Here is a 9935-nt window from a genome sequence, read left to right as displayed (position 1 = left end):
AGAATCAAAAGTGGGGACAACTCATGGCTTAGTTTCTGTCTGACAAGATGAGTTTAGAGGATGTGTGAATTCTGAGTGCTGGGAAAATTTTAATTGAAATGGTTGAGCAGATGTGGTTTCAGGCTGGGTTGTTATAAAAACGTCATAAGTAAGTGGTCATAATACCTTGTCATTGATTGTAGTTACCAGTTTCTCAGGGGTTTCTATTTGTATTTTACATCCAGAAAGGAACTCATGAGGGATGAGAGAGGGGCTGAGAATCAAAGGTCACACTGAGAGTAAACAGGAGTGAGAGTAGGGGGTTGTAACAGGGGTAAGAATTTCTGAGTTTAAGACGGTGGAGATGAAGCGGCTTCAGGTGATGCTGAAGTCCAAGGTGTGGCTGTGAGTGCTGGTGCTAGAGGAGGGTATAGCTGAAGGCCAATGGAGGTAGTTGAAGTGTGAAGCCAGCAGTTTGCAAGGACCATCAAAATAAATGGCTCCCAAGACACTTCAAAGAGGAGAGTGATGGTCCAAATGTGCAGACCCTCAAGGCATGTGGGTAGGGAGCAGACACCAGTGGAGGCAGCACTGTGGTCAGGGAAGTGCTAATGGAATGGTGTGGACTTCAAAAGAAACCAGCTGGGGCAGAGAACAGATCAGAGGTCAAGAGGTGACTGTAGCCATTTTGCCTTATTTTGGAAAACTGTAAAATGGGGGAACTCTGAATTCCATTCAGGTTAGTAAGAGAACAGCACATCAGGGGAAAAGAATGGTGTCGTTCCAGAAGTTGTTGACAGTAGAACAAAGATACTGGGCTGATGATAAATGCTAACAAATAAACAAACAAATTAAAACAACTGCAAACAGATGGGAGGTGGCAGGAAATTAGGTTTAATGTATTAAGATGCCTGAAGATGGATGGCTTCCAGGCTGATGGATTCAGTCGTCCCTCTTCATTCAAACGCCCACGTTCTTCCCATTTTCCCTTTTGCTACATTCACTGTTCGGCTTGTTCTCAAGTTAATTCTTCTTCCATAGTGGGGAGAAAAGTTGTTTTAGAAGCGCCCAAATCCTCCAGGAATTTTAGGAGGCCACACCCAGATGAAAGGTGAGTGTTCCTTTCTGGTTGTCTGTATCAACAAGGAAACGTTTCCCAGATGTCTTTAAATTTCTTCTGATGTCATCATTAACTACATCTGCATCACACGCCTATTTCTAAACCAGCCACTGCCAAGGAGAATGGGACTGCCATTGCCACCATTGACTGCAAAGCAATTTCCCATGAATAGACAACACATTGTATGAAAAAATGGAATTTCTGTTAAAAGGGAGAAATTGTTGAGTAGGCAATCAATAGCATCTGCTATATTCTACATTAAACAAAATAATCACACAAATGTCATTAAAATCTGACTACATGTACACATATCACCAACTGGATAAATAAAAATAGAATTGTAATCTACTTCAATTTAGCCTGTGCTCCCACTAAGCCACCAAAATTACCGTTGCTAAAGTTACGATCATGGTGCTAAAACTACTAGGCCCTTCATAGTAAGCGTCATTCTTGACTTTTCCACAGCAATCTGTGATTTGAGTTTTCCCCAAATCGTCTTTTCTCCTGACTTCTGACACATCGCACCCTTCTGCTTTTCCTCTTCCCCCTTTACTTACTCTTTATATTTTTTCTTTGCTTGCCTATTCTACACTAGTTGTTAACCAAGGGTGATTTGGGGCCCCAGGGGACATTTGGCAAAGCCTGGAGGCATGTTTGGTTGTCATAATTAAGAGGAGGCTGCTAACATCTGCTGAGTAGAGGCTGCGATGCTGCTGAACATCGTGCAGTGCACAAGGCTGCCCCCCAGCAACGATTATCTGGCTCCAGATGTCAGCAGAGCCAACACTGAGGAAACCTGAACTAAGCCGCCTCTAATAGGGCTTCTCAGGCACCAGTGCTGGCCCTTCTCCTCCTGTTCTACCTTCTCTCCTGAGGTCATCTCATCTTTTCCCACTTTAAAATATCATTTATATACCAACAGAACCAATTTTATTGTATTTTCAGATCTGATTTCTTTTCTGAGTTACAAGTCTAGATGTTTAACTGTCTACTTAAAAATTACATTTAGATTACACAGGCATCTCAAACTTAGTATTTTCAAAACTTATTTGACCATTCATCCCAAATGCACTCCTCTTCCTCAATTCTTCATTTCAGAAGGAGTTATTATTCACCCAGCTGTGGAAACCGGAGGCCCATGAGTCCTTCCTGAAGCTACCATTTCCACAACTATCACTGTATTTGTGGTCCAGCACTGAGACCTACTGTTTTTAACTCCAAAATTACCCTGACTCAGGCCCCACCTGACTGCCACCACCCTACTTCCAGCACTGTCTCCTCTTACTTTTTTTTTTTTTTTTGGTAGACCATGAGTCTTGCTATATCGCCCAGGCTTGTCTTGAACTCTTGGTCTCAAACAATTCTCTTGTCTTGGCCTCCCAAAGTGATGAGATGATGGGCATAAGCCCCTGTGCCCAGCTCACTGTCACCCCTTAACTGGTCTCCTGGCATTGTCTCCGTGCTGGTCTCCAGACATTCATTTCTACTCCCCTCCAATCTGTTCTCCACATAGTAGCGAGGCAGGCCTTGTGAAGCTAGACCATGTCACACCCATTGCACTTGTGATAGAAAACCTAAAATCCTCAAGTTAACCTATAACCGTCCTCTCTGGTTTCAGTCTTTGATGCCTCCTGTCTGTGTTTCCTAGAGCTCTCACATTAAAGTTCAGTATCAAAAACGAGGTGCCTTCCACAACAGAAATGTATGATGCCAATGTTCTAGAGGCTAGGAGTCTGAGACCAAGGTGTGGGCAGGGCTGTGGGGGAAGGGTCAGTTCCAGACCCCTCTCCTGGGCCTCTGGATGGTCTTCATGTTCACATGGTTGCCTCCCTGTATGCACGTCTGTCTCCAAATTTCTCCTTTTAGGGAAACCAGTCATTTGGATCAGGGCCTGCCCTAATGACCTCGTTTTAACTTGATTAACTCTATAAAGACCCTGTTTCCAAACAAGATCACATTCCTATGAATACCAGGGGTTAGGACTCCAACATAGGAAGTTTGGGGAGACACAACCCAATCTATCACACCCCTCTTAATTATCAAGGATTTCTGTATCTGTTTCCTCAGTCTAGAAGGCTTGATTCCTCACTCTCCGCTTCATTATCATCTATTCCATTCAGCTGGCAGGACTCAGGTTAAATGTGGCTTCTTCCAACAGGACAGGTCATCCTTGATGCCTCCTCCAGGTCAGGTCCCCTGTGACACTCACTCACAGCACCTTCTGGTGTGACTTCCTGTGCTTGTAGCAATTCTAAAATATATATGTAGGTGGGGATTCTTTTTTGTTTGCTGTGTTTCTCTCCTGCATCGTTTATAAGTTCCATGAAGACTAAGACCATGTCTAATTTGTTCATCACCGCATGCCCAGTGCCTATGCAGTGGTCTACAGAAAAATACTTAAACATTTATTGACTGAACATGAATTAAAAATCATCACTTTCTTAGTCGTCTTCTCTTTCATCTTCAGTTTTGATGCCTTTTTTTTGTTTTCTCTCAGAAGGAACAGTTTTCACATTTTCTCACTAGCGTTTCTAGGTAAACCACAGCAAGCTGAGCACACGAAGCTGTTGCCGTGGAAGCTGGGGAGGTGGGTTGGATTCCTCACCAGTCAAGTGACCTTTTACCACCCCGAGGTCCATGATTTACATCTGTTTTTCAGAAAGATCACTAATGACTCTGTCCTATGAACATTTACGTTGCCTTTTGTTAACCCACAAAGGGTACATCTTTGAATGCCAAAGTTCTTTCAAATAAAAGTTTATGAAAATTGTACCCTTGCCTGCAGTAAGGCCGATGCATATATAGATTGAATAAATGCATGTAAATTTTCTTTGCTTTTTCTTGGTGTTGTATCAACTCAGTTTGATAACACAAATTATTTCACACTGATCAGAAGAGACTCATTTTCTCTCTCTATATATATACACACATATAGATACACGTACATACACACATATGTACATACATATATACACACATACACATACATATATGTGTATATATATATCACATAGGAAAACAAATATGTTGTAACTAATAAACTCAAGTAACGTAGTATGAAAGGTTTCCAATACATAAAGTCCATGGAAGGGGGTTTCCTCTTGTGGCTGGAGTGGGGCTGGAATGTTGGCACGCAGAGCAGGTGCATTATTACTGATAGCAATGTCTTCATTTGGACTGGAAAAGTCAAGGAGAAAGAGTTGTACCAGTCTTTCAATAGCTTCTACAGATCCATTAAACTTAAAATAGATTAATCTCCAGAGACAGTCAACTTCCCGGACACAGCAATTACAGTGAAAGATGGCAAGCCCAAGACATCCATTTAATGGAAACCTACCGCCCAATACAGCTGCCTCCATAATTCTAGTTCTCATCCTGTGCAGGCTGCTTCTCCATCTCTGCTGCCAAACTATTCAATGCCAACTTGTTCTTCCCCTTAAAAGGCAGAGAGGGATGAATTTCTGAACTTTGCAGGATGTTCACTGGAAATGAGGCAAACTTAGGATACTTTGAAAAGCATTAAATCAACTTAAAAAAAGTAAACAAAGCCTAGGAAAGCCAAAGATGAGTTAGGTGACATATACCAAGACGACTGGCCTACGCACACTTACTTTGAAGACACTGGAACAATGCTTAGACCAAGTAGCTCTAATTTACCCAAGGAATGAAAGCAAAAACACATCATTATATATTTTTAAAAGTTTGTTTTATGAGAAATACATTCTGAAATAACATCCATCAAGTTAAAGTTGGATTCATGTTTACTTGGTAGACTTGAAAGAATCTTTTATAAGCTACATAGAGTTTGGTTAGGTATAACATATTCATTAATGTTTAAAATTAATATTTATTGAGAACCGTTTAAAGGGCAAGTTATCTTCCAAAGATTGGAGGAATATCAGAACTGAAATGGTAATTTACAGACAATCAGATCTTGTCCCACTTCCTCGAAGAAATGGAGATTTAGAGAGAAGAGATTTATTGGTCCTGTGTTATAGCAGTTTGTTATTAAAGAATGCTATTTTTCTCCTGAAAATAAATTCACAAAGTGCCTAACCTAGGTAGCAGTAATGTCCCAGGGAATCTGGCGACTCTTCAAAGACTTTGAAAGTTGTGTGCATTTTCTACTGGGCACGCAGCCCTTCTGGAATATGTCAGTATGTTTTTCTTCAGGGCATCATGCAGGACCCATTGCCTACGGCTAATAGTCCTAAATATGTGTGTGTGTGTGGATGGATTGGAATTCTCTGCTGGCCATAAATAGACATGTGTGTTTTGGTTCAATGTGCTTTTAATAGTTAGAGACCTCGTGAAAATAAAAAATGTTCTAAAGTTATAAAGATGTATGTGAATATTGCAGTTAAATACAATAGGCAATTGTAAATAATTTAACTTTAAATACAAAAATACCTGACAGCCAAGTCTAAGATTAAACAGAAGGTTTACTTTTCTCCCCAGTTTATAATTCTCTGTTCTCTTCCAATTCGTCATTTACAAGCCAAGTTCCATACTGTTAGCCAATAATTGTGTATTTTATATTCAACACATTTAATTTTGCTAGAGCTATGAAATATCATTTACAACCTTCCACAACTTATTTGACTGTTTCTTATCAATTTCAGATCCATAATTGCTTTCTCACACCTCTTGTTGGTTCATCAGATTCTGTCTAGATGAGGCAGTCTTATTGCTGCAAAGCTGTTTAGTCATTATATTGAATTAATGCAACGATATGCCCCATGCACCAAATTTTTCACCTGGGCGCGTGTATTTACAGCTTCCATTGCTTCCTTAGTGTTGTCTTCTGGTTATTTATTTATTTATTTATTTATATTTTGAGACTGAGTCTCACTCTTCCACCCAGCCTGCAGTGCAGTGGCGAGATCTCTGCTCACTGCAACCTCTGCCTCCCGGGTTCAAGTGATTCTCCTGCCTCAACTTCCAGGTGCCCACCACCACACCCAGCTAATTTTTGTATTTTTAGTAGAAACAGGGTTTCACTATGTTGGCCAGGCTGGTCTTGAATTCCCGACCTCAAGTGATCATCCAGCCTCAGCCTCCCAAAGTGCTGGGATCACAGGCATGAGCCACCATGCCTGGCCTGTATCATCTTTTTAAAAACCATTAAAGAGAGGAAAATGTCTAAAGCTGTGGGTCTATTTGCTATTAGTACCATTGGCAGGACATGGAAAGTAACACCTACGTTTCCTGAGTGCTTGCTATATGCTACTAACACTTCTGGGCTTTTTAAATGTTTTTGTTCATTTGATCTACATTTTAATAAAATTATTACCATCTTCCTAAATAAGCCATTTAAGTTTCATTATGTTTGAATAGAATACGTGCTTAGAAAAAAAATCAGTTTAGTTTCTCCTCCTGAGCCTTCAGACTCAGCAAAGAGTGATATCTGGTAATGTCTGGTTGAAGTCATATGTTTAAAAAAAAAAAAAAAAAAAAAAAAAAAAAAAAAAACCCACCAAAAGTTTGTGATCTTGTTCTTGGCAATCTTCTGTTTGGGAAACATCAATTCCCAGTGCTTGGGTTTCTAAAAATGATGACCTCTGAGGCATGCACCAACGTCTGAAGAAGTAGGTTTAATTTGTTTAAAGTTTCAACTACCACCATGCGGCCGTTTCAGTAGCCTGGATGCACGTCTCCCAGTGTCAGGCAGGACTGTAACAGCTGAAGAAGCCATCCAGTGCTTTTTTCTCATTTTATGAGACTGAGACTTAATGGAGTACTATACGGGAAACCGGCAAGCACCGTTTTCACCTGGGGTGGTTGTGGAGGGTTATTCCGTTAGTTGGGAGTGGTTTCCAAGGAACACTTGCTGTCAGATTCCCTATTGTCAGTGATTCATTTATGTGATAACCCAACTTGCTCCTGGCAGCGACAAAGTCCTCAGGGTAGCAGTGCTTTGGGGCTCACCTCTTACCAACAGGTGTAGGCAATAGCACAATCCATCTTGCAAATTAAATGCGCTTAGGTATTTGTCAATTTTACTGTTATCGCTGTAAGTGGCAGAAAGGGGAATTGAACCATTATTCTTTTAAAAACGATCACAAAATATGTATTATTCCTAATCAATAAATAGGATTTTCCACTGCTTCAGTTACTCCAGGAGAACAAAGCAGGGAGTTTAGGCATCTTGCTTTGCTCCTTCAAATCCCCAAAGTTGTCTTCCGTCCTGTAAAAGACAACTTGAACTTACCAGCCACACAAAGCCTGGCAGTATCAAAGGTTCATGCACTTTCTCAAAAGGGCCTGCCCTCTGCCAGGGGCTTGTTGAGGGTCCACGTATTTTTTGTCATCTTTTAATGAATCTTACTATAAGCAAAGCAATGGGCTCTGAGCCTGGAAGGGTAGACACAAAAAAGAAATAAGACACAAACTTCGCAGCAACGTGTACACCAAGCCGTTCTATATACCACAAGAAGTTGCTGATGTCTTGGACCTGGAGGAAGCTTTTTCTTTGTCATTGCAGATGGCCTCCATATTTCCCAACATAGAGCCTCCCATTTCCTAAATACCTAATATATGTTCATATTTGTGTAGCAGGGCTTTTGTAACAAAGCGTCACAGACGGGTGCCATGAACAGCAGAGATGGGTTTCTCGCGGTTCTGGAGGCTGGAAGGCCACGATCATGTGATGGACAAGTTTTTTTCGTCTGAGGCTTCCTCCTTGGCTCCTAGAGGGTTGTCTTTCTCCTGTGTCTGTTCACGATCTTTCCAGTGTGTGTGTCTGTGTCTTTATTTTTTTTTCTTTCGCCGCAGTGGGTACAGCCGCTCCTAACGCTGCTGCTTTTTGGTCTTCAGGTTCTCCTCGTGCTCGTGGAGCCGGCGGTGGCTGGCGCGAGTCTTCTCAGGCCTCAGCGTCAGGGGCTCGCGCTTCTTGCCCTTGTAGACTTCCCTGAGGATTTCTTTGAGTCTGGTTAATAACGGTGAGAACATGGGCAAGGGACTTGCAGACGACTCGGATCTTAGAGAGCTTGGAGGCCGCGCTGCCTGTCACTTTGGCAACTTGCAGCTGGGACCGCTGCACCCTCAGGTCGCCTGTTTCAGCAGCTCCTCCTCCTCCTTTCTGCGAAGGTCTGGAGACTCGATCTTGGCCATTGCTGCACAGGCCGCCCATTCATCTTTTTTATATATATATATATCATATATATATTTTTATATACATTTATATAGTTATATATTTTATACATACATTTATATATTATATATATTTTTATATATAGAGAGAGAGAGAGACACCAATCACATTGGATTAGGGCCCCACCCATATGACCTCATTTAACCTTAATCACCTCTTTAAAGACCCTATCTCCAAATATAGTCATGTTCTGAGGTACTGAGGGTGAAGGCATCAACATGTGAATTTCGGGGCACAGGGTTCAGCTGATAAACTATGCCAAGCCTTTTATACATATTATTCTCTCGTTTACTCATGACAAAATTCCTCCATGGGAAATGCTATCATTGACATTTGCAAATAAACAAATCAGGGAAGTAGAATAGAAAAATGCGGACATTTCAGGCTTTCTAATGGGGCTGATTTCCAGTCCAAGTAATTCCATGTAAGCTACGTGAACTTGGCTAACTCACTTAAACTCTGAGCGTTGTCACACAGAAAAAGATGAATTCCAGTGAAGAATCAGCCTTCCCTAAACATGCAACGCTACCTGTCTACAGTTAGACAAAGAAAATTAAGATCTCAACTATTCAAGAGATTCTTACTATTTTTCTTCTATGGATAAGCAATTGATCACTTATAAATATGAAATTTTTATAAGTTTCACTTACTGGACAAATACTGGGATCCTTTAAAAATGTATGTTGTTTGCATTCTTTTCAAAGAGGCTTCTCAAGCTTTGGTAACTTGTTAATAAAAGACCCATTCTCCCCTCCCATCAGAGAGGACTGATAATTATAAGGTCCTCTGTCCTACATCTGACTCATGGAGCAAATCTTTATGAGCAAAGACAGTGTTTTCCTGGAGGGAATACCTGGTTGAACTCGTGTGTTTACAAAAAAAAAAGCCTGATTTTTTTTTTTTTCTCACTGCAACTTCTGCCTCCTTGGTTCAAGTGATTCTCCTGCCTTAGCCTCCCGAGTAGCTGAGCTTACAGGCGCTCACCACCACGCCTGGCTGATTTTTGTATTTTTAGTAGAGACGGAGTTTCACCATGTTGGCCAGGCTGTGCTCACACTCCCGACTTCAAGTGATCCACCCTCCTCGGCCTCCCAAAGTGCTGGGATTACAGGCATGAGCCACCACGCCCAGCCCCAAAGCCTGAAGTTTTGATGAGGTAACAACCTAAAGGTTGAGGATTCCACTTTCTGACAGGTTAAGCATCTCCCTTCTTTTTTTCCATCTTTTTTTTTTTTAATGATAAACTTACTTTGAATTCTGAGTGTGTGAACTTTCTATATCACAATATTCTACCTCTTACGGTTGCTGTACTGACTCAATGAAATAATCTGTGAAGAGCCAATTGCCTGGGACACTGTCAATATTTTGGATGTAAAATGATGGAGGATAAACAGCTAGTGTCCTGGGATGTAATCTCTTCAATTTCTCTGAGAATCCTCCTGTCTCAGAGCCAAAAACTTTCAATAGCTGCCGTTGCTGAGGTTTTATTATTTTGGAATCAATGAGAGTTAAAATACAATGAAACAAGATGAGGTTTTTCACGTGATAATTCTATTTCCTTACAAAATTGGACACAAAAAAATATTGATTAAGATTCATAACAAGACTCATCATTACATAAATGTCTAAACTTCTGATTCAAATGAGGTACCACGAAGCTGATTACTTCCTACAAAAAAATGG

General features: G+C 41.0%; 1 pseudogene; it reads right to left on the bottom strand.

Moving 5' to 3' along the window:
- Positions 1–7849: 7849 nt before the first annotated feature.
- On the bottom strand, positions 7850–8212 carry LOC103214765 (large ribosomal subunit protein uL29 pseudogene; annotated as a pseudogene).
- Positions 8213–9935: the final 1723 nt, after the last annotated feature.

This window comes from Chlorocebus sabaeus, chromosome 3 (genome assembly GCF_047675955.1).
Source record: "Chlorocebus sabaeus isolate Y175 chromosome 3, mChlSab1.0.hap1, whole genome shotgun sequence".
Taxonomy (NCBI): domain Eukaryota; kingdom Metazoa; phylum Chordata; class Mammalia; order Primates; family Cercopithecidae; genus Chlorocebus; species Chlorocebus sabaeus.
The sequence above is the reverse complement of the archived record's forward strand: the minus strand, read 5'-3'. Positions and strand labels throughout refer to the sequence as shown.